We start from the raw sequence: 22532 nt of genomic DNA, 5'->3' as shown, positions 1-22532 counted from the left end.
ACTGACTTATTTCGCTTAGCATTAGACACTTCCAGTTTCATAGTAATATTCCATTGTATAGCTACACCACATCTTCGTTATCCATTCATCAGTCAATGGACATTTGGGCTATCTCCATAGTTTGTTAGTAATAATGCTGCTATAAACATTGAAATAAACATTGAGATGCATGTACCCCTTCAATTCTGTATTTTTGTATCCTTTGGGTAAATACCTAATAGTGCAATTGCTGGATCATAGGGTAGTTCTATTTTAGTTTTTTAAGGAACCTCCATACTGTTCTCCAGAGTGGCTTCGCTTGGAAGCCTTCAAATATATAAATCGATTATTAACAAACATAAAGAAACTCATTGATAATAATATAATAGTAGAGGTCTTTAACACTCCCACTTACAGCAATGGACAGATCATCTAAGCAGAAAATCAGTAAGGAAACAATGGGTTTGAATGACACACTGGACCAGATGGACTTGACAGATATATTCAGAACATTTCATCCTAAAGCAGCAGAAAACACCTTCTTCTTGAGTGCACATGGAACATTCTCCAGCATAGATCATATACTCGGTCACAAATCAACCCTCAACAATTACAAAAAGATTGAGACCATACCATGCTTATTTTGGGTTCACAATACTATGAAACTTGAAGTCAACTACAAGAAAAAAAATTTGGAAAGCCTTCAAATACATTTACTAAAGAATGAACAGGTTGACCAGGAAATTAAATAAGAAATAAAAAAATACATGGAAGCAAATGAAAATGAAAACATGATAGTCCAAACCCTTTGGACACAGCAAAGGCAGTCCTAAGGGGAAAGTATATTGCAACTCAGGCATATTGATTTTAGTCAAGTGCATAGTAATTGGTAGTTTTAATCCATTTAATCATTAAAAAATAAGCCCTAAATTTTATTTAATTGAGGTATGAATATTTCTGACATTCCTCCCCCCCCCCCAGTATTAATTTTAAGAAAAATATGGGCAAATTGCAGGACAAAACATACATAAAATAACAGAAGTTATTTTAGAATTAATTATCAAAAATAAACTTGTCAGTTTTACACAAAAGAGAACTAAGAATAGGGAGAAAACTCCCCTAATTCATGAACGTGAAACCAAAACTAAGATCATGCATTTACATTCACAAAAGACGTGGGTTTTATTTTAAAGGATTCATATAATAATTTTTTATAGATTTGACATTCAGATACTCAATTTAATGCATTCATTAAACAGATGATTTAGCTCATTATAATGCTGACCAGACAAAAACATTTTATTTAGCCAACTATATATTTTAATATTCATAGTTAATAATAATAAGACAGCTAAGGTGTCTTTTTATAAAACATGGTTGAATAGTTTCTAAACTAGTATCTAATACTAATAATGCCATTCCTGGGATTGAAACTTAGTGCATTTTATGTTTTGACTAAGGTACATTGTTAATTATAAAGAGAAATTTTACCTGGTTTCCTGGTTTTGACTTCCACTAATGCTCTCATATCTGTGCTTTCCTACTTATTAAATCTTTCCTGTGAATTTTATAATGTTCATTCATAATGGATATTTTCACATAATAGATTGTGAAATACAATAGTTATGTACAAAACACATAGTTATTCATGTAGTGCTTCAGACATAGGTGCTGGAGTAAGAAACTTGGGTTTAAATCCATCCCATAACACTTACACACTGTTTGGTCCTAGTTTACTATTTAAACTCTCTGTACTTCTGTTTCTCCAAAGGTAAAGTAAAGTAGTACCTACCTTACAATGTTGTACTGAGGATTATTTGCAAATATATATATGTACATATATATACATATATATACACATACATGTATAAATACGTAGAGACAGAGACAGAAATCACAGAACACTTGTAGTAACATAGAATGCTCCCAATTAATTATTTTAAAGCTTGATTGCTTTCTTAGCTATTAACCTGACTTTGAGTTTTATGTTTGTGCCCTTCAAAAATCCCAGTTGATGGCTTTTGATGGTTATATCATTTCTCTGAAGATATAGTCATTTTATAATTTAAAGCAACTGTAAAGGAAATTTAGTACTCTTTTTGATTTAGCTTACTATTATAATACTACAATTTCTTTGATCAATATTTTAAGAATACGGAAATTCTTTTTGGAAGAAGAAATTTCCCAATAGGGTACATGCATCTAGCTCTGTTGCTGAATCTGAAATATCTCCTTCATTCCAACTCTTTTCTCAGTGTAACTTTTATATTACTGGTTAATTTTATTTTCTTCTAAGTAAAATTGCATAGCAGAGAAATAAAGTGTGTATAGAAGTAAGAAGTAAAAGGGCACCTGGGTGGCTCAAACGGTTAGGCATCCAACTTTGGCTCAGGTCATGATGTCACATTTCATGAGTTCGAGTCCCACATCAAGCTCTGTGCTGAGAGCTCAGAGCCTGGAGACTGCTTCAGATTCTGTCTCCCTCTCTCTCTGCCCCTCCTCACTCATGCTCTGTCTCTCTCTGTCTCTCAAAAATAAATAAATAAATGTTAAAAAAATTAAAGAAAAAAAGAACTAAGAAGTAAAGTGTAACCTGACTGGCAGAGCTGTTAGGATTCACTGCAGAGAAATGAAAGCAAGAGTTGAAGAATGTAAACATGTCAACGATTTCTCAATGTTCTTTGATGAATCATATATGTCCTATACAGTAAATACAGGCTGCATTTGTAGAGAAATAAATCCTGTTAAGAAAGCAGAGAAAGATGGTGTGAATAAAGGAAAACATATCTAATATTTACCATAACACTCATCTGCAAACAACAGGTGTATGTGTGTGAGTATGTGTGTGTGTGTGCAATAATAATTTGTAGCTTTATAAAGATTAAAAATGAATTCACTGAGAGTAAATGTAAATTTATTCTTTAATAACATCATCACAGCTAATAATAATAGCAACCACCATATTGTTTAAACTGTGCCATGAACTTTTAGGAACTTTGTATGCATTCTCTCTTTCAGTCATTTTACCATCTCCATGGGGTAGGCAACATAAGAACTTTGAGGCTTAGAGAGATTAATTTGCCAAATAGTAGTGTTTATATTCCTAAAACGTTGGCCAAGAGTTAGGTTTTGTCTACCTCTAAACCCATGTTATCAACCACCTTACTGCCTTATTTTTAATGAGATTATATATTTTATGGTATCTATACACAATAAACCAGAAGGAGGAAAGAGCCTTTTAAATCATATTGAGAATGGCAATTAATTGATATTTATTTTTTCTAATTCTTGTTCTATATAATTTTCAAGGTTATATGTTAGCACCATACAGCAGATCCTGTGTTATAAAATACTTTTTCCTGGACTCTATCTGCTAAAAGTAATTTGTTCTTATAAAACGGCTGTGACATCCACTGCCAGTCTGGTCTCTCTTCCTGTTATATCCCCTGAAATTATGATGAGGGCAAGATGATAAATCTGAGAGTAAACAGCTTTACAGATTCTGGTTAATCAAGGGTGCTCAGTCAGTTAAGCATCGAACTCTTGATTTCGGCTCAGGTCATGGTCTCACAGTTGCTGGTATGGACCCTCATGTCTGGTTCTGCGCTGGCAGCGCAAAGCCTACTTGGGATTCTCTCTCCCTCTTTCTGCCTCCACCGCCCCCCCCCAAATAAATTTAAAACATTTTTGAACATCTTTTAAAAAATAAATCTGGCTAATCAAAAAATATTTTTTCACAAGCATGATGGTTTCTCAGTGTCCGATCCTGAAGACAGACATGGTGAAGAGGACACTCTTCGACTGCCTTCTTTCCCCCAGGCAGGTTTGTAATTTCAGGAGGAAAAACATATGCTGTTGATAACCAGTTGCGATTTTCAGCTAAGTAGCATGATTACAGTAGTTAATGACAATTCCTTCAAATATTAAAATGGACTTATTTTAAGCTGAAAATTGTATATCTCACAAAAGTGAATGCTCTGTGCTGACAAGAATGCTTGGTGCATTCGAAGTAATTAGCAAATATTTGTTGAATGAATAAAATACTGTTTTTGTATGGTTTTACCTCTTTTGCTGTCTTTATGAGAAAATTTTTTGGAAGTAACAAGAAACTAAATATAGAAGCTACAGCTGTCTGTCTCTCAAACAATGTTCTTGGTTTTCATGGTCTTTGGCTCTTGGTTTTTCCATTGAGGAATTCACCCTCTATTTTGGAGATGAAAAGAGAGTTAAATGTTTACTCATCAGAATAAGTATATTTTGATTCAAATCATACCTTAAAAAATTATTTGTTATCTTAAACTCTGATGTATACACTTTAATAATTTGAAAGAATCAACTGGCAACATCATTATTAAGATTTCAGTTAATTGAACATTTAAATTCTAAGCATTTTGCAGTGTATATGTTCCATTATCATACTTTTACTAATACCCCTAAAAAGTAAACTAAATCTTTTTTCAAGCATATTTATAGTCCTATTATATTTTTATTAACCTTTCTATAATTGTATATTAATCTAAGTGTCATTATAAAATGAATTGTTTAGCTGATACCAAAGATTTTCACACTTTTTAAAGCTATGAAACGCCAATCAACAGAATGCCTTCATAGAGGTATGGTATTATAAACCAGAGAAATAAATTAGTAAAATTAAAAGAAAACATCCCACTTTAAAGTGGGTAATGGTCTCTAACTTTTTTTTCCTTCCCCTCCCCCATGGTCTTCTGCTAAGTTTCTCGGGATCCACATAAGAGTGAAAACATATGGTATCTGTCTTTCTCTGTATGACTTATTTCACTTAGCATAACACTCTCCAGTTCCATCCACGTTGCTACAAAAAAAACAAAAAACAAAAAACAAAAAACAAAAAAACTTAGAGAGGGAGGGAGCCAAAGCATAAGAGACTCTTAAAAACTGAGAATAAACTGAGGGTTGAGGGGGGGTGGGAGGGAAGGGGGGGTGATGGGTATTGAGGAGGGCACCTGTTGGGATGAGCACTGGGTGTTGTATGGAAACCAATTTGACAATAAATTTCATATTAAAAAAATAAAAAATAAAAAATAAAATGGGTGATGGTTTCAGAGAGACTGTCTGATTGAACTCTTCACAAGAAGGGACTCAAAAAATGACCCTAGAGCAAGAGTTCTTAAAGCCTCATCCACAGTCCCATGGAAGATCTTTCTGGGAGTCACCAAGACACTTTCAGAGAATTATTTTTTGGGAAATCTGGTTACATTCCATAAAAATATGCTATTTTTGTTTACATGTAATGAATTTATTTTTGATATTTTAAAATAAATTAGTAAGCAAATCTCTTAAACATTTCACAGTTATGATTTCTACACAAGCAAAAGCTCTTTCTGTTCCTCAATGATTTTAAAAGATGCCATCTTAGAAATGACCCTGTACAAAAAGTCACCACACAATACAGACCATGACTAAACAGTATTATATTGTCATATTTTAGGTAGAATATCTGGGTCTGTGAACAAAGGAGTGGCTTCATTCTCAGTCCCTCAACATGACCCACTTCAGAAATCTGTCCTACCTATTTATTTTCTGTAGTTCTAGAGGTTCTGTTTCCCAGAGAAGAAATACTTCCACCAGGAGACACTAAGAGCTCTCCTAATCATAAAATGGGATGGCGCAAGGTCATTTTAGACTTTTTGTGACAGTAGAAGAGTTTTGAAGGAAAGAAGTTACCAAACTGGCAGAAGCAATTCACCCTGATCACTTCTTCTTCATATGGTAGACAGGAGTGGTACATTAGGAAGTCAGTAATCACTGGGGTATTTTTGGTACTTTTATATCAAGTTCTATCTATAAACAGGCTATTATAGTAATTACCATGGGTATGCTAACCAGCACTTTAGACTTCTTTCTGACATAGACTTGACTACCCCAATTATCAAGCAACCTAGACCAGCACAAGTGGTAGCCACAGGTAAGGGAAATATAAAAGGAAAAGGAAGACCTGGACACCTCCTACAGCAGAAACCCCTGTAGGTTATCCCACTAATCCTCTTTTTTGTACATTCTCATCACAAATTGTGACCATTGACTATCTTCAAGAATGCATGACTGTATAGAGTGAACCTAAGTGTACGTGAGATTGAGTGGTCTGAGTATAAAGAGTGGACTGTAGCAGATTATCTCAGATCCCTTCAGATCCTTTTTTTTCCCATTTTTGTATTATTAGTTCCTGATTTTTTATATTATATATTCAAAGACAAGTAACTGTAGTTTACTCTGAACACTGCTATGGGATAGTAGAGTCCTCTTTGCCCACTACCAGCGAGCCAGAAGTTTCCTGTCAGGGAGAGCAATTAATCAATGATTGACAGGTGTAGAGAAGTATGAAAGCTCACATCTTATGCTCTAGCTGGGTGAAAGGTATTGTGTGAAGTTTCCTTGGGAAGAAGGCTAAAACTATCTTCTGTAGGACTTTGCCTGAGATGCTTCCCTTTTTTTGATTCTCTCCCTTTTCTGTCTTGCTTCTCCATTCACTTTTTCTCTGGTAGCATTTTCTTAATAAACTATTTGGGTGTGAATCCTTATCTCAGAGTCTGCCTTTGAAAAACGCAATCTAAGAGCAGATACAATTTTAATACGAGAATGTACAAGCTTGTAAAATCATTGAAAAGGCTGCACAGAACTGCCCTTCCAGAGAAAAGACCACTTATGACACAACCAGGAATGAGGGAAATCAAATAACACCATTGGGGCAGTTTGAATTCAAAAACTTCACCACCATAGCTGAAATCTAGCTATTCAAAAATCTAGCTAATCAAAAAATTAAGATCAGGAAGAGGCCATATTCATCACCTGAAACCTATACAGCTGATGACTATATACTAGAATTATGAGTGTATTTTTCCCACCACACCCCAAAAACAACTGCCCAGATACTGGAACACTGTTGCTGGAGAAGCCCATGTCTCTGTGTTCTTGTTTGCTATTGATAACAGCCTAAATTAGCAATAGAATTTGTATCCAGAACTCTAGCTATAGAAGGCTCTGGGAAATGTTGTTTTTAGCTTGAAAGATTGAGAATTTAAATAGATGTCAAATTAGTTCATATACCATATTTACAGTAATGGTTATGTCTGTTGGATAATTCCAAGAGGCAATGTTCTGGGTCATAGATAAAACATATTTAAAAGCTTTATAGAAATGGGCCTATTGTACCTCACTGAGGTTTTACTTGTAATGTTCTTTTGACAATTGTCCCATGACTGTATTTTAACAGTTGGCTTCCAAGGCTGTCCAGCTTAATCTTGTGCCTGACCTTTAACTCTTGTTCATGATCTTGCTTTGACTTTTTTTGAAGACGTCCTACAAAAATTCCCTCATATGACAGCATTCACAGTCCTAGTATGATGATAATTTTTCAAAAACTATTTAATATCTTTGAAATTCACTGTAATAAGTTGAAAAGTCATTCTCCATTCTCCATTAGCTTTAGCCCAGTGTTTTTTATATTCTTTTTAAAATATGGCAGAAGGAACCAAAATGCTAATCCAGGTGGTTTTCACTAAAGTATTATCAAACAAGAAACTATAAAAACTTTAAAATAACATGGTATTTTAGATATCTTTAAGTCAGCTCCTTATACTAAATAAAAGTGTATGGTACTTGTCTAAGGTTGCACAGCTAGTTAGATACAAAGGTGAACTTAGAACCCAGGTTTTAACACCTGGTAGATATGATTTTCTCCTACATTTTCACTAACTTTAGAGGGATGGCAAAAATATCACCTACAGTCTCACCATATCTTCAGGGTTCCAAGAGTGTCAATATCAAAATCCACTTTTAAAACTTTCCTGACAATTCTCCTCAGAAGCCTCTGAACTTAGAAAACTATAGCTCCTGTTGACAAAGTGATAAATAAGTCATATGAAATAAAATCATCCAAATGTTTCTTAACTAGACAAAAGAACAGAATAATCATTTCTTTCCATTAGGAGCATATCCTATCATGAACGGATAAAAATAATTTTATTATTTATTTATTTATTTATTTATTTATTTATTTTTTGCTTTATCTCACAGCTCAACGTCTAAGCAGGTGAAAACCAGTTCTGAGTGTCATCTCCTTTGCTCTCCTTTCTCACAATTTCTATGCTACCTCCAGAAAGAATCAGTACCGATACATGTACAGAGTGGTTATGCTGCATTCTCCAGGCCACACTGTACTAAGATCTCTGTGGGACTGGGGGATGGAGACAGACTTGGCCAAACAACCAACAACCGATGATACCTTTGAACATAGATCAGCTCACCCTTGAACAACACGTATTTAGACTCCGGAAGACCACTTATATGAAGATTTTTTTTTCTATACATACTGTACAGTACAATAAATGTATTTTCCCTTCCTTATGATTTTCTTATTAATATTTTCTTTTTCTAGCTTACTCTATTGTAAGAATACAGTATATAATATATAGAACATACTGAATATGTGGTAATCGACTGTTTATGTTATCGGTAAGGCTTCTGGTCAACAGTAGGCTATTAGTAGTTAAGGTTTGGGGAAGTCAAAGTCATATGCTGATTTTTGACTGCATTTGAATTAGCGCCCCTAAACCCCACATGGTCCAAGGGTTAACTGTACTAGTTACCTATTGCTGGGTAACAAATAACTTCCAAACCTAGTAGTTTAAAACAAACAGATCTGTTTAGTATTTCTCAGTCAAGCCGCTCCCAAATTTCTGAACAACCGAGTCTATTTTCTATTTTAATAAAAATCAAAATTTTCTTTTTCATTATCCATTTATTGATAATGTTACCAAACTTCTGTCATAAATGTATTTCCTATAGACTGATTCACCACTGTAGAACTTTCTGCTGATACAAGTTCCCCCTCACACAGTCTCCCATTCCTTCACTAAAGAGAAGGGTCTTTAGTGTTAGGAAAGCACCTAATCAAGGACTGATTTTTCTTCTTTCATGATTCCCAATAATTTGCACTGTATTGGGCATATATTGCATTTGGTAAAGATGAGAAAGAAAGTGACTGAAGGCACCGTCACCTATACTATCCATTGCAGTAGTCACTAGCCATATTGTCTACTTAAATTTATAATTGATAAAAACAGAAAAAAATTAAAATTCAGCCCTCAGTCATATTAACCACATTTCAAATGCTAAAGTAGCCACATGTGGCTAGTGTCTACTGTACCGGACAGCACAGATACAGAGCATTGTTAGCTTTAGAGAAAGTCTTATTAGAAAATGCTGGACCCTAGCCAGTTCCCAACTTACCATACATGTGTTTGTGTTCCTCACATGTATGTATGTATTGCAAAACAAGGTCACTTCCCAGTGATTGTAGAAATTGCTCTTCTTTCTTAGATGCTACAACTTAAGCATTCTTTCTTCTCTTTCCTTGCATTCACCTCACCCTTGGAGAACTGTCTGTTGACACAGGTCTCCCTTCTCCCAGTCTCCTAAGTCTTCACTGCAGAGCAGGGACTTCACTGGCAGGAGAGCAGTTTGAAGAAAAGCAAGGAACCCAGCACTCCTGCCCTTCTACCCTAGGGGATTCTGCTCACTAACCTTCTCAGCCCTGAGGCCAATAGTCCAGAAAACTGTTTAATTTCTTCTCCTTTTTTTTTTTTACATTAGTGAATGTAATTAAACTACACACAAAATATCTATAATGAAATTTACAGTATCTTATTTTAATTAGAAGATGATAAAGGAATGCCTCATTTCTGACCACCAAAGAAAGACCTACCATGAGTATGTGGATTATTTGTTTAGCCATCTTTTGATCTGGGCCGTTAGACTAGTCACCTGACACCAAGGAGAGACAGCATGCATGAAGCTACTTTATTCTGCATAAGTGGCTTTGCTGCATGAAGAAAGAGTGAAAATGGGACAGAGGTTCCAGTGACCAGGAAAAGAGAGTTGAATAATGTATTTAAGGAAGATTGTTCAAGACGTGTTCTTTATATTGGGCAGAATCAATCCCATCTTAGTCTCTCCTATAAAATTTTCAGTAAGTCTTCTTTCTTCACATGTGCCTTGTAGAGTTTTATGTGTTTTTTATTTGCTTGCTTATGATGATTTAAAGCTATAAACATCCTCTTTAGGAATTATGGCAAAAATGAGAGTACATCCACATATGAATTACATACCCACAAGATTTATTCAACCCTAGCTTCTTCTGAAAGGCAAAATAATCTTACTCAGTACTTGGAACACTTAACAACCTGTCATTTTTTCCACCTCCACATTTTTCTTTCTCTATATAATCTCAGAAAAATAGGATATGAGGAGCAAACAGATAATCCTTATACTAGGTTCTTTTCCTATTGTTCACAGAAGTAAAAATATAGAAAAAAAATTAATGGATATTTACTTGCTTCAAAGTCTGGCTGAAGGAGAAAGTCTTAATTTTCCTCTTTAGTAGGCCATGTAGAGGGGAAAATTCTGGTAAGAAGTGAACAGTGTCAGTGGAGGTGTAAGAATCTCTGAAATCCTTGGAAGAAAATAAAATGAATATAATCCTGGGTTATTCCAAAAAGTGGCTCGGAACCCCTTATTTTACACCTTCTATCTATCCTTTCCTAATCTGTCATTCCTTCCCCAAACTTTAAATCCACATTTGAAGCCAAGGAACCAGAGTGGATGGCTTCAAATTATGATATTTATTTAGCCTTATTTCAAGTGGGTGAAATAGATTTTGCAGGGGATCTTGGAACTTAATCATTGGTTGTACACTGAATCCTTAAGAAGATACATTTTAAAATCAAAAGACTGACTTATCAGTGCGTTTTCATACAAAACCTATAAATAAATTGGAAATTGCCTTCAGTACTCCTTACTCTTTTTTTTCTTTCTTTCTTTCATGTGGCATTGATTAAGAATGTTGTTGTAATAGAATACGGGGGCGGGGGGGGGGACCTGCATAAGAAACTCTGATTAGGTGGCACTGATATATTCTAAATCCCAGTCAAACCATTATGTTGAGCTAAAGATGACTTCACAGACAACTAGAACTTTAAACGTATTATAGCATGGTTTATTTAGAAGTTAATGTATGTCCTCCCTGAGAATAACATTAGTCCAACTTAAAATAAGAACTAAGCATTGTAAACACACTTCTTTGAGTCATAGGTTCCTAATCAGTAAAATATTGGTTTATTTTTATAATAGAGTATTTTAGAAAAACTCATATGGTACAGAAACAATTTCATTAAATAACCAATTTTATTTGTTTCTTTAATGAAAAATTAAAAATGTTAAAAGAATGCTGCCAGAAATAGTGGCATTCTCTGGACACTACAGACTGATAAACGCCTACTACACTTGTAGTCTAGAAATCACTTTGGTTATTGGACAAGTTACAAAATCACTCTCTGTATTAGTTTACTAGGGCTGCTGTAATAAAGTACCACAAACTGGGTGCCTTTAAGCAACAGAAATGTATCCCGCATGATTCTGGAACCCAGAACTCTAAGATCAAGGTGTTGGCAGGTATGGCTCTTTCTGAGGGCTGTGAGGAAGAACCTGTTCCACACTTCTCCCCTAGTTTCTGGAGGTGGTGCTATCTTTGACATTCCTTGATGTATGGAAGCATTACTTCGATTTCTGTTTTCATCATTCATATGGTGTTCTCCCTATGTGCATGTCTCTGTGTCCAAAATTTTCCTTTTTACAAGGACACATGTCATACTTAATCTGAGCCCATTCTAATGACCTCACTTTAACTTGAATAATTACATCTGCAATGCCTCTGTTCTCAGATAAGTTCACATCCTGAGGGACTGTGGGTTAGGACCTCAACACATGTATTTTGAGGACACAATTCAATCCATTACACACTTGAACCAGTTTTTTCATCTCTAAAATTTTGGATTTGGTGATATTAAAGTTCTATTTGGATAAGAATTTTAAAATTATAAATATCAATTCAGTCATATGATTGGTACACACAAAGCTATCAAAGGATCAACAGTAATCAATTTAAAATATGCATAAAATGAACACAGCATAAATATAAAATATTGCTAATACCATGTGAATTAGCAAGTTGAATTTTATATCTCTGTATCTTCTAAATATGTTTTGCCACTGTTTTTAATTTGAAGGAGAAAAGGAGACTACAAAACATAATGTTTCTTTCATTTGTGAGTGCTTAAAAGCATGCTGATAAACTAGAAGTTCATCTTTGCCTTCTAAATCTCTTTTTGTTAGAAATGGATAGTGAACTACTATTTAGAAAAACAGATTGACATCTAATAACATACTAGAGCATGTGCCTGCATTTCTGCATAATAGCAACTCCGGAATGTATAAGCATCTGTCAAGTGGAAATGCCACCCAGACTAACTAAACTACACTATGTCAAAAGAATCTCTCAATAAAGTAAATATATTCTATATTCAGTTGTAGCAGCCAGATTCATAAGGTGGATCCCTGGTGCTCATGTCCTCATGCAATAAATACCCTCGCATTGGGTTTCAATGGTATCTGTGACTTCTGAGCAATAGAATACAAAAAAGTTGAAGGGATGTATGGGTTTATGTGTATATGACCATGTGATTACATTACACAAGATTATAGGGCCTGTCTTATTGGAATCCTTTCTTTTTATGATTTTGAGGAAGCAAGACACCTTGAGGGTAAACCCCAAGTGGCAAGAAACTGCAGGGAGCCCTTAACATGAGGGCTGCCCACAAGACATGCAGGCCTTCAGTCATACAACTTCAAGGAACTGAATGCTGCCAATAACCATGTGAGTTTGGAAGTGAATCTTTCTGCCACTGAGCCTCAGATAAGACTCTATGCCTGGCCAGTGCTTTGAATGCAGCCGTTTGAGTCCCCAAAGCAAAGGACCCAGCGATGTTGTACTCAGATTCATGACCCACAGAAAATGTTAGGTCACAAACAGCTAAATTTGTGATTATAGTGTTACACAGCAATTGATAACAAATACATCAGTGAATTTACTTTATTAGTCTTTGGAACATATAGCCTAAGTTGACTCTAAGTTGTCTATAACAGATGTTTTGAGTGCCTGCTAAGTACCCTGTACTGTACTAGGTAATCTGCATCCCTTATTTCATTTAATTTCCAGGTTGGGAGTCTCTTATTCTAAAACAGCAAGTTTTTCTTTCTGTATGAATCAATGTTAAAGGATGCTCAGTAAGCACATATTTCTTACCTATAATTTTTAAAAATCTAATAGTATTAAAAATAAAGGCAAGTTACTGTAGCTTGGAGAGAATTCACACAAACATTGTGTATTCTCTATAGGTTTATGATTATTACTAACTATAACATTTGCCAGACTAATGGGAGGAAGCATAAGCATTGATTATTTTAACACAAATCAATACTTAATTTAATTCTAGATGCAAAGAACGAGAGAAGATACAAATGGTCGAGTATCCCACGTATCCTGAGGCTGAAAATAAAGCTTGGATGGTAGAGAAGGACAACCAAATTCAGTTCAAATCATCTGAGCCAAATGGGTAGGCGAAGAGGGCCCTGACCTTACAACGCATGGGGAAATGAGGAGACACCCTCAGCACCAGGAACATCTGGGAACTGACAGATGCTTCACCGGTGGAATTACTCTTTAACAAGGGCTACAATGTCCTCATATCCATGCACAGTCCAATAAGGTATTCACATATAACATACTAACAGATTGTTTTCTACTTTGCCCCTTCTTTCAAGATTATGTCCCCATGGAACAAATACTGCCACATTGTGTAATTCAAGTGACACAGACATTTTGTGTGAGTCTTCAAACATGGCACCTATATCTGAAAGACCTGTGTGACCTGTTGAGAGGACCTGAATGGCTTCCTACCATGGGGAGTTGATTCTTAACCAGCAGTGCTATTGTAACCATTGAATTTACTCTAATCAATGGATTCAGAATGAGAATGGATGTTTTTGTCTGGAATTATTTTTTAAGTAATTGCTTCAGTTCATCTACCTCATCATTAGTACATGAAGGATATTTCAGAAAATAAAATACACTCCATTAAGAACTTTGGTAAAACAATGCCATGAACAGATCTTTAGTATTCAATGTTTATGGACATTCTCTTTGTTAATACAAAATAAATTTTAAAAAGAAGAAAAAAGGATAGTTTATAACATAATATTAAATTAATTTTAAATGCTATTTTAATACAATTGTTTATCTCTAGTTTTCTTGAACCTGGCTTCTTTTATCCTCAAACCTAACAAAAAGTTATAATTTACTCAACAATTGTCTCCAATAATTAGAAATGATGGAAGGCATATCCACCATTATCATACTATTACATGGGAAATAAAACACTTGACTATTAATAATTACACAGGATACAGTGTAATAGTTTGGGGCATTTTGTATCAATTTCCTATTCTACTGATAATAGCATCAGATTTTCTTCAGAGAAATTATTTCTCCCTCATTGTTTGCCGTCTTAGTAAAAATTTCAATCAAACACTGTGTTTAATGAAGTTATGCTTAGAATCCAAGCTTGAGTATAAAAATCAAGGAAGGTGCAGACAGATGATGCAAGCTAGGATAATTAAAGTCTCCCTCCCAAGATTTTGACTCTAAAGAAATGATAAAAAGGCAGAAAATAGATTGATGCCAAACTATCCAAAAAGTTGAACTGATAGCTCCCACCACTTGAAAACTCAGACTGTTATGTTTCTAAGCCTAGTTCTTTTTTTTTTTTTTTTTTTTTTTGGATTATGTAAGCTAATTCATGTTCTCCCAATGATTCTCCTTTATTTAAAGTATTTAAAATGGGGGGTGCCTGGGTGGCGCAGTCGGTTAAGCGTCCGACTTCAGCCAGGTCACGATCTCGTGGTCCGTGAGTTCGAGCCCCGTGTCAGGCTCTGGGCTGATGGCTCAGAGCCTGGAGCCTGTTTCCGATTCTGTGTCTCCCTCTCTCTCTGCCCCTCCCCCATTCATGCTCTGTCTCTCTCTGTCCCAAAAATAAATAAAAAATAAAATAAAATAAAATAAAAATAAAATATTTAAAATGGTTTTAAATTTTTTGCCATCAAATAACTTCAGTAGTAAGGAACTCATTCAAAAGACATAGTTCTAGGAAGTATCTTGGAACAAATTGTTGTGCTCAAATTGGTACCTGGATAGAAAGAATATTGAGCAGTGAGAAAAAAGTGATATTTCACATTAGGAGACCAAAAGCTTATAGTACAACATCAAAAGAGTAAATTAAATTGTTGCTATAATCAGGGAAAAGCTCTGGATAACCAGGTAGCTATTGCCATAGAATATAAATAAATATATATATAAACAAACAAATAAATAAGCAAACAAGGCAGCAAATATTTTGCTGCATCTGACTGTGTTTAACATAAAGAATGAAACAACAAAATTCAGATCTGTAAATTCTCACCTCAAGCCACAGATAAAATTCAGAAAATTTGCATCATAGAAAGTAGTTATATCTTATTTATTTTGTCATGAAGCTCAGACCACGCAAATAATCAGAGTTGGATTGTACAGAATTAGTGCATCAGTTAAATTCACAGCTTTGTCATGTCTTGTATATAAAATAGTATAGTCTAAATATCCACCAGAGGACATCTAGATGGATTTAGAAGAAATGTGGCATCCACTTACTCAATTATTTTGAAAACACAACTTATTTTATGTACTTGACCAACTAAGTGGTTTCTGCTCCTTCATTGGAAGAGTTTGTCAGATAAAATAGTTTCTTTACAGAAAATTTTAAAACTAACACCTTCTCATCTCTCACCTCTGACTGTAAGTAGGCTTGTAACATGAATCTTTTATCATTATAGCTTGGGTATAGACTTAAAAATTAATGTATAAAGAAAAAGCTCACATGAAGAAAGAAATACAGGAACTTTCTAACTTATACCATAAAAAAATGTCTAGGAAACAAATTAGGAATGGGTTTTAAAAAGCACTCTATCAAAAAAATTTACAAATTTAAGTCATAAAGAATTTATGGATATGGCAGCATTTAACAGAGACAACTCATTTGATGTCCTAACACAGGTGGAAATCTCTGATTTCTAGCAATTTAATAGGTTAGATAATTCAATTGTAGCTATAACAAGAACTCATTTTATATTATACTGAAGATTATGGCCATCAAATATAAAATAAGAAATTCAATAGTATCATGAGAAAAAAAAGGAATAAATTCAATGGTATTACAAGACGAAATGCTAGCTTTGCTATTTCTCACCCGGTAATTCCCAACAGGGCCCCGATGCCAGATTTTGAAGAATAGACTGGGGACTGGAGCAGCTAAATGTTTTAAAAACAGCCTGTTCACTCTTCTATCAGAGAGAGAGGAATATTGGTGACAGTGATTGCAAATACCTGTTAGCGTCTTTTTTGCAGTAGAAATATACTTCCAGACATAAAATAGGTTAGCTACCACAACAGTCAACTGGACATATATTGCACTTAGCACTTTAATAATGATATGAAATAAACATAGACCTCAGGCTATAGTTAATAAATCATGAGCTTGTTAGATATAGAATTAAAAGTCAGCCCATTAAGTTTATACTTGAATGATAAAACATTCATCCATATGATAAGTCACATGGATTTCTACCTATGCTTAAACATTTGTAAGTTAGAAATAAAATAAAATGTCAGGTGAAGTAAACTTGCAAAATGACACCACGTAGTCTTTACCATCCTACTGAGTCTACCATGAAGTATACCAAGGTCAAAATTAAAGCAAAAACAAAACAAAACAACAAAAACAAAACAAAACAAAACAAAATCAAAAACAAGAAAACACCAACTTAAAAATAAACTCAGGACTATTGAATAGAAGACAAACGTAGCCCTAAAACTAGAGTTACTACCCCTCATTCATTTCTCTGACTTAAATGCAGTCATGAGCTGTTACGTTATTATGTGAAGGTATGACAAATACCCTCGAGGGCAGATCTTGCTATGGTACACAAATGCACACTTTGATCTTATCCTCTAATTTTTCTCAAAGTTATCTACGCCATTTATTCAGATAACAAGGTAAGGCGGTGGGGTGGGGAAGGGGACTACACAAAAAAGTCAGAGCTTATTTGATAACAACTGTAATTCCTTAGACACACAAGGCAACCAGGTCCTCTAGTCAGAGTAGGGAATGGTGGTGCCACATGATAGAGATAGGATCCTGGAATACATGATTGTGGGATCCTGAACACTACAAGTTGTACTTCTCAAGTTACACAGGATAGGTCTGGAATAGTTATCTTCCGTAATTGTGGAAACTTTTTACTGACTTCTTTGGTTACGGAAAAGGAAATATAATGGTAAGGAGGTGTGTTTGGAAGCCATATGGTCCCCCTCTCCCAACCAAAAACCTAGCATTAATTATAAAACCTCACTTCATTCATGGAGATTCAGAGAGGTTGATGACCACATCGAAGAGTACATGCAATGTTTTTCAATTCAATGTATATTTATCTCTCGTTGGCCAGCTTGGATTATGTAGAATATTGACAGGATATAGAAAGTAAGCACAGATTATGATCCACTCAAGCAAATAGTATCTTCAATTTTCACTGCTGTGCTATATGTGGTTTTCTCACTGAAACATATCAAAACATCTCCTAGCAAACGGTGTATAACTATTAAAATGATGGTGATTTGTCTTTATTCAACAAAAAGATGTAGAAAACATCTATTTTCAATTGGCAAGGGCGAGAATATGCATCAATACCTTTACTATTATGCCTCAGCAAGATTTTAACTTTTCTATTTTGTTTTCATTTAGTATTTAAGAAACATAAGCATGTCAACTCTTCAACTAAACCTGGCACTAGTTATTTAGGCTGATTGATTCTGGAGAATAGAAAAAAAAATGCTTTCATTAACATACATAGAATTCATAAGAATGTGGGAATATAAATCTACAAAACATATAGAAATTTTTGGATATAAATTCATGAAAAAATATAGTTGTTCTGTTGAATGGGATATATTAGCCAAGCCTCACAAGTACAGACTGAATTTATGAAGAAATATGAATTCATGGGCTTTAAAACATTATTGTAAAACTTTTTTAAAAGCGCTGACTAGGAGAATGAAGAGAGCTGAAAGTTTAGTTTATAATCTTAATAATAAAGAAAATGATTTCTAGAGAATATAGTGCAGATTAAAATTATATGTTAAAATACATGGATATTAATCAATATATTTAAAAAAGAACACATCCTGGGACACTTGGGTGGCTCAGCTGGATAAGTGTTTCAGTCTGGATTTTGGCTCAGGTTGTGATCTCACAGCTCGTGAGATTGAACCCCATATTGGGCTTTGTGCCGACAGTGTGGAGCCTGCTTGGGATTCTGTCTCTCCCCCCGCCCTCTCTACTTCTCCCCTGTGCACTCTCTCTCCCTCTCTCAATAAAAATAAATAAATAAATAAATAAACATACAGACAAACATTAAAAAAAAGATAACATATCCTGATAAAATTGTCAACTCCAAAAAACAACAAAAATGAAGCTTATTACAGATTTAAAAAAAAAAAAACAGCACTACTTACAATGAATGAAAACAACACTAGCATAAGAATTCTTATCTGTAACATGAGATGCCAAAATATTTCCATTCTCAATCTCATTCTTCTGTTCCCATGCCCCACTCCTATCCCCACTGCCTCCACTCTCCTAGACAATTCCTGACAAACCTTTATGAACTGTCAGATCATCACAAAATATTTTCTGTTCTCCAAGACTGTGTTAAGTATAGAACCTGTGAAATCACCATCACTATTAACTTATTATTCCTCTGTCTCTCAAATAAAATATCAATCTCCTAGGGGATAGGGACTGTGGTGAATTTATTTAGAAATTTCCAGGGCCAACCTAGTACCTGGCAAATAGCAGTTTTCAATAAAGTAACAATATATGCTTTGCGTTGTCCTCAAGAGAATTAGAAAGATAATTGCTTTGCTCCACTTTGGAATTTCTCATTCAGTTAGATGAATGATACCAGTTTAAACCACAAGGAAGAGTTGTGAGAAAATAAGACCATTCACTGAATTCTGGGATAGCATTCAGCTCGTCAACTCCAGCTCCTTCCTCATGCTCCTGGTATTGGTTCAGTACCCTCAATTTCTTCTCTCTTTTCCAACCTGTAGTCAGGTGTAGTGTTGGTATATGTGTGGTTCTAAGCTCTTCTCTTCTTGGAGAAAGGTATTGCAAAAGGTATTGCAAAGTATACAGTCCTGCCCCCATACTTTTGTTAACTTTAAATAGGACAAAGAGCAACTTTATTTTTTTTTTTAAAAGAGTGTATTTGGGAAAGCAGAGGAATTGTAATTTGAGACAAGCAAGCTATGGCAGACCATAGGCAAATCTGAAGAAGGTCAGTTTTTACTTGGTTTTAGGAAAAATTGAGGAGGAATGTTCTGAACAAAAATTTATTGGAGAAGGAAAGTTTTGAGGCTTCAATAGTCCGCATTGGCTGCAGGTAGTTGTTATGTGGGCAGGAAGGGATCTTCTTTCCTTTTCTTAAATGCAGGAGATAAATTCTCCGTGAAAATGTCCTCTCTTGTTGACATAATTACTTTCTTTCTTCCCACCGGTTATGCAGGCTCAGAGCAGTTCTTGAGAGCTCCCCCTTTGTGCTTCAGACTCCATTTTAAATGAGGTTTCCTTTATTTATTTTCATACCTTTAACAATAATCTGTCCTCCTCCTCTACCCAATAATCCATTTTAATTTGAAGTTCAGTGTTGATTTATAGGTTCCTTTTTTCTAGTTGTCTTAGATGTGACACACAGTAATGTATTGGATAGATCCTTTTCTTCCAGCCTGTGCTTTCTGATCATTACAAGACTTTAGGTTATGAAATCATGTATAATTTAAATGCTACTTGAAGGTCAGAATACCTCTTCAGGAAAAAAAAGATAGTAGAACAAATTTTGTAAATGACCAGTCTCTGAAAAAAAAAAAGGTAAAAAAATTATCCATTTTCAGCTCTAAAGATTAAACAGGTTTTGAAATAAGCAATTCCCTGATTCTCTCTGGGTATAACATAGTTTGGTAGGTAAAGGAATATATGATCAGAAATCTATCTAAAACCTTGAGGGATATTGCCAAATCTGTCACTAAAACAATAGCCGCCCAAGAAAAATCTTGGGACTCTCTTGCACAAGTTGTACAAGATAATAGAATTGCTCTTGATTCTTCCTAGTAGAACAAGGTAAAGTTTGTTTTGTAATAAACACATCTTGTACTTGGGTGAACACCTCTGGCAAAGTAGAAACAGAAACTAGATAAAATCTGGGCACAAACTGATATGCCCCGATTCGAGAGACCCCCCCCGAAAACAAACCACCAGAGTCCAGAGTCAAAGCCAAGCGGCAAGGGTTGTTTATTGCAGGTTCGAACCCGGTCCTCCGCGCACTCGTTGCCGGTGACGCTAAGAGGCCCCGAGCGAGGATCTTACAGCTTCTTTTATAGACAGGCACAAACAAGTTAGGGATTTCTTGAGGTTACACAGCTGTTATTGGTTGACATTTAAATTTGAACACTCAGCAGAACTTGATTGGTTCCCGCCTTTAGGTCAGACCACAACTGGGCACACCCTGACTGGTTCTGGGAAGGCAAGTTGGGCGGGGGGGGGACTTTTCTTTGCAGTTGTGAGTACACCTGGTAATTTTTCTCTTAGTCTCTCAAAACCAAGTAGTTAAATGCAGAGCCCACTGGTTCTTTGATCTTTTTAGCTGGCTACCTTCAGGAATTGCTTCCTAGTTCAGATTACTCCTTCAATGTGTACTTAGCATTTTATTTATTCTTTTTGGGATTTTTTCATCACAAAACTTTGTCTCCTTTGTATAGCTCAATGGACACCATGTAGATAATGGTCACTCAGCATTTATCATAAACTCATAAAGTTTATGAGACACGACGTGGGGCATTTCCAGAAACTGCAGAATTTATGTGGTCTTAAGAAACTTGACAGGAAAGGCTTTCTTGGCTCTGGCACTCTTGTTGCTCAAATGTGGCCTAAGGCTCCTAAGGAATCACTTTCCCAAGGGATTTGACACACTGAGAATAAGTCTTACTGGCAAGGAGGGATCTGTGACGCTTGATGGCTCATCAGCAATGTTTTCCAGTGGTCAATCAACAATAATTTCCAATGGGTGGTGTTTTCAGAGAAAGATCTAGATCAAAAGGGGGAAATGTGAAAAACTGACGTGACTGGAGTCATTTTAAAATGGACTTGGAATAGCCATTGTACAGAAACCACATTACTTGCCTTGCTTGAACTGGACCAAAACCTTTGGACTGGGCAAAACCACAAATGTTTTAAGAAATTGTCAATTACTTTGACCACATCTTAACCACAAAACTGACAGTTACAGAAGTTCTGGAGATAAAATCAGCAGTTAATCAGTATATAACCCAGAGTAGCTTAGTTTGTTAACACCCATAAGAAATACTTTTTTTTCTTTTCTTCAACTCATGTAATGGCCCCCTTCTTTTTCCTCATAAAAATCCTTTTCTTTCACCCTAGAAGCAGGAACATTATTTGGGTATTGACCTGAATCTGTGCTCCTCAAATTGCAATTCTTTGGTCCCTTGTAGACACTTGTTTTACTCACACTGTGCCTCTTTATTTTCAGATTGATTCACTGACAGGAAACAGAATTTGTCGTCCCAAAATACGCCTCTTTGGCATAAGGATTATCTAGAGCCAGTTATTTTTAGAAAAGAGGTGACAGGAGAATCTCTGAAAACCTACTAGAAACTACCCTTTTGTAAGGGACATTTACGAGGCAAATCTCCATTTATATAAGGGTGTCTTCTCTATACTAAGAGGAAGAGGATAACTAAACCTAGAACAACTCATATCAGTGGAAAAAACAATGGGACTTAAATGACAACCATTGTTTACTTGCTTTGTCTGATAATCTCCCATAACTGGCTTCCCTCCCCCAAAACATCTTCTTTTGTCTTTAGCTGAAGACAGTATTTAAGGTGTTGGCTTAAGCCATTTGATTTATTCAGTTTTCCTGGGTATACAGGAAGATTACATGTTAAACTTCTACTTTTCTCCTGTTAATCTGACTTTTTATGATGGAGAGTTCTCAACCAAGAAACTAGAAGAATAAGGGGAAAATTAATCCCATCCTCCACAACAGGAAATTAAAAATGTTAACATGTCCCAGTGCACTCCTGGCTTAACAATGCTCTTTCCATACAAAATAATTTGTTAAAATTAATACTGCCAAGTAGCTGGTTGGCCATAGCATGTGCTAAAGATAAATATATGTTTGCTTACACATAGAAATTCACTAAATCACAAGTCTTAATATTTTAGGAGTCTCTTCCCAGACATATTTGTAATTCAAATCGCTCCAAAGTAGAGAAAAATTGCAAGTATAGTGAGAGTTATTGAGAGACTAAGAGAAAAATTACCAGGTGTACTCACAACTGCAAAGAAAAGACCTTCCCCCCCCCCCCCCCCCCAGCCATTCCCAGAACCAGCCAGGGCGTGCCCAGTTGTGGTCTGACCTAAAGGCGGGAACCAATCAAGTTCTGCTGAGTGGTTTGA

This window comes from Panthera uncia, chromosome B1 (assembly GCF_023721935.1).
Source record: "Panthera uncia isolate 11264 chromosome B1, Puncia_PCG_1.0, whole genome shotgun sequence".
Lineage (NCBI taxonomy): Eukaryota > Metazoa > Chordata > Mammalia > Carnivora > Felidae > Panthera > Panthera uncia.
This window is presented reverse-complemented; position numbering follows the sequence as displayed.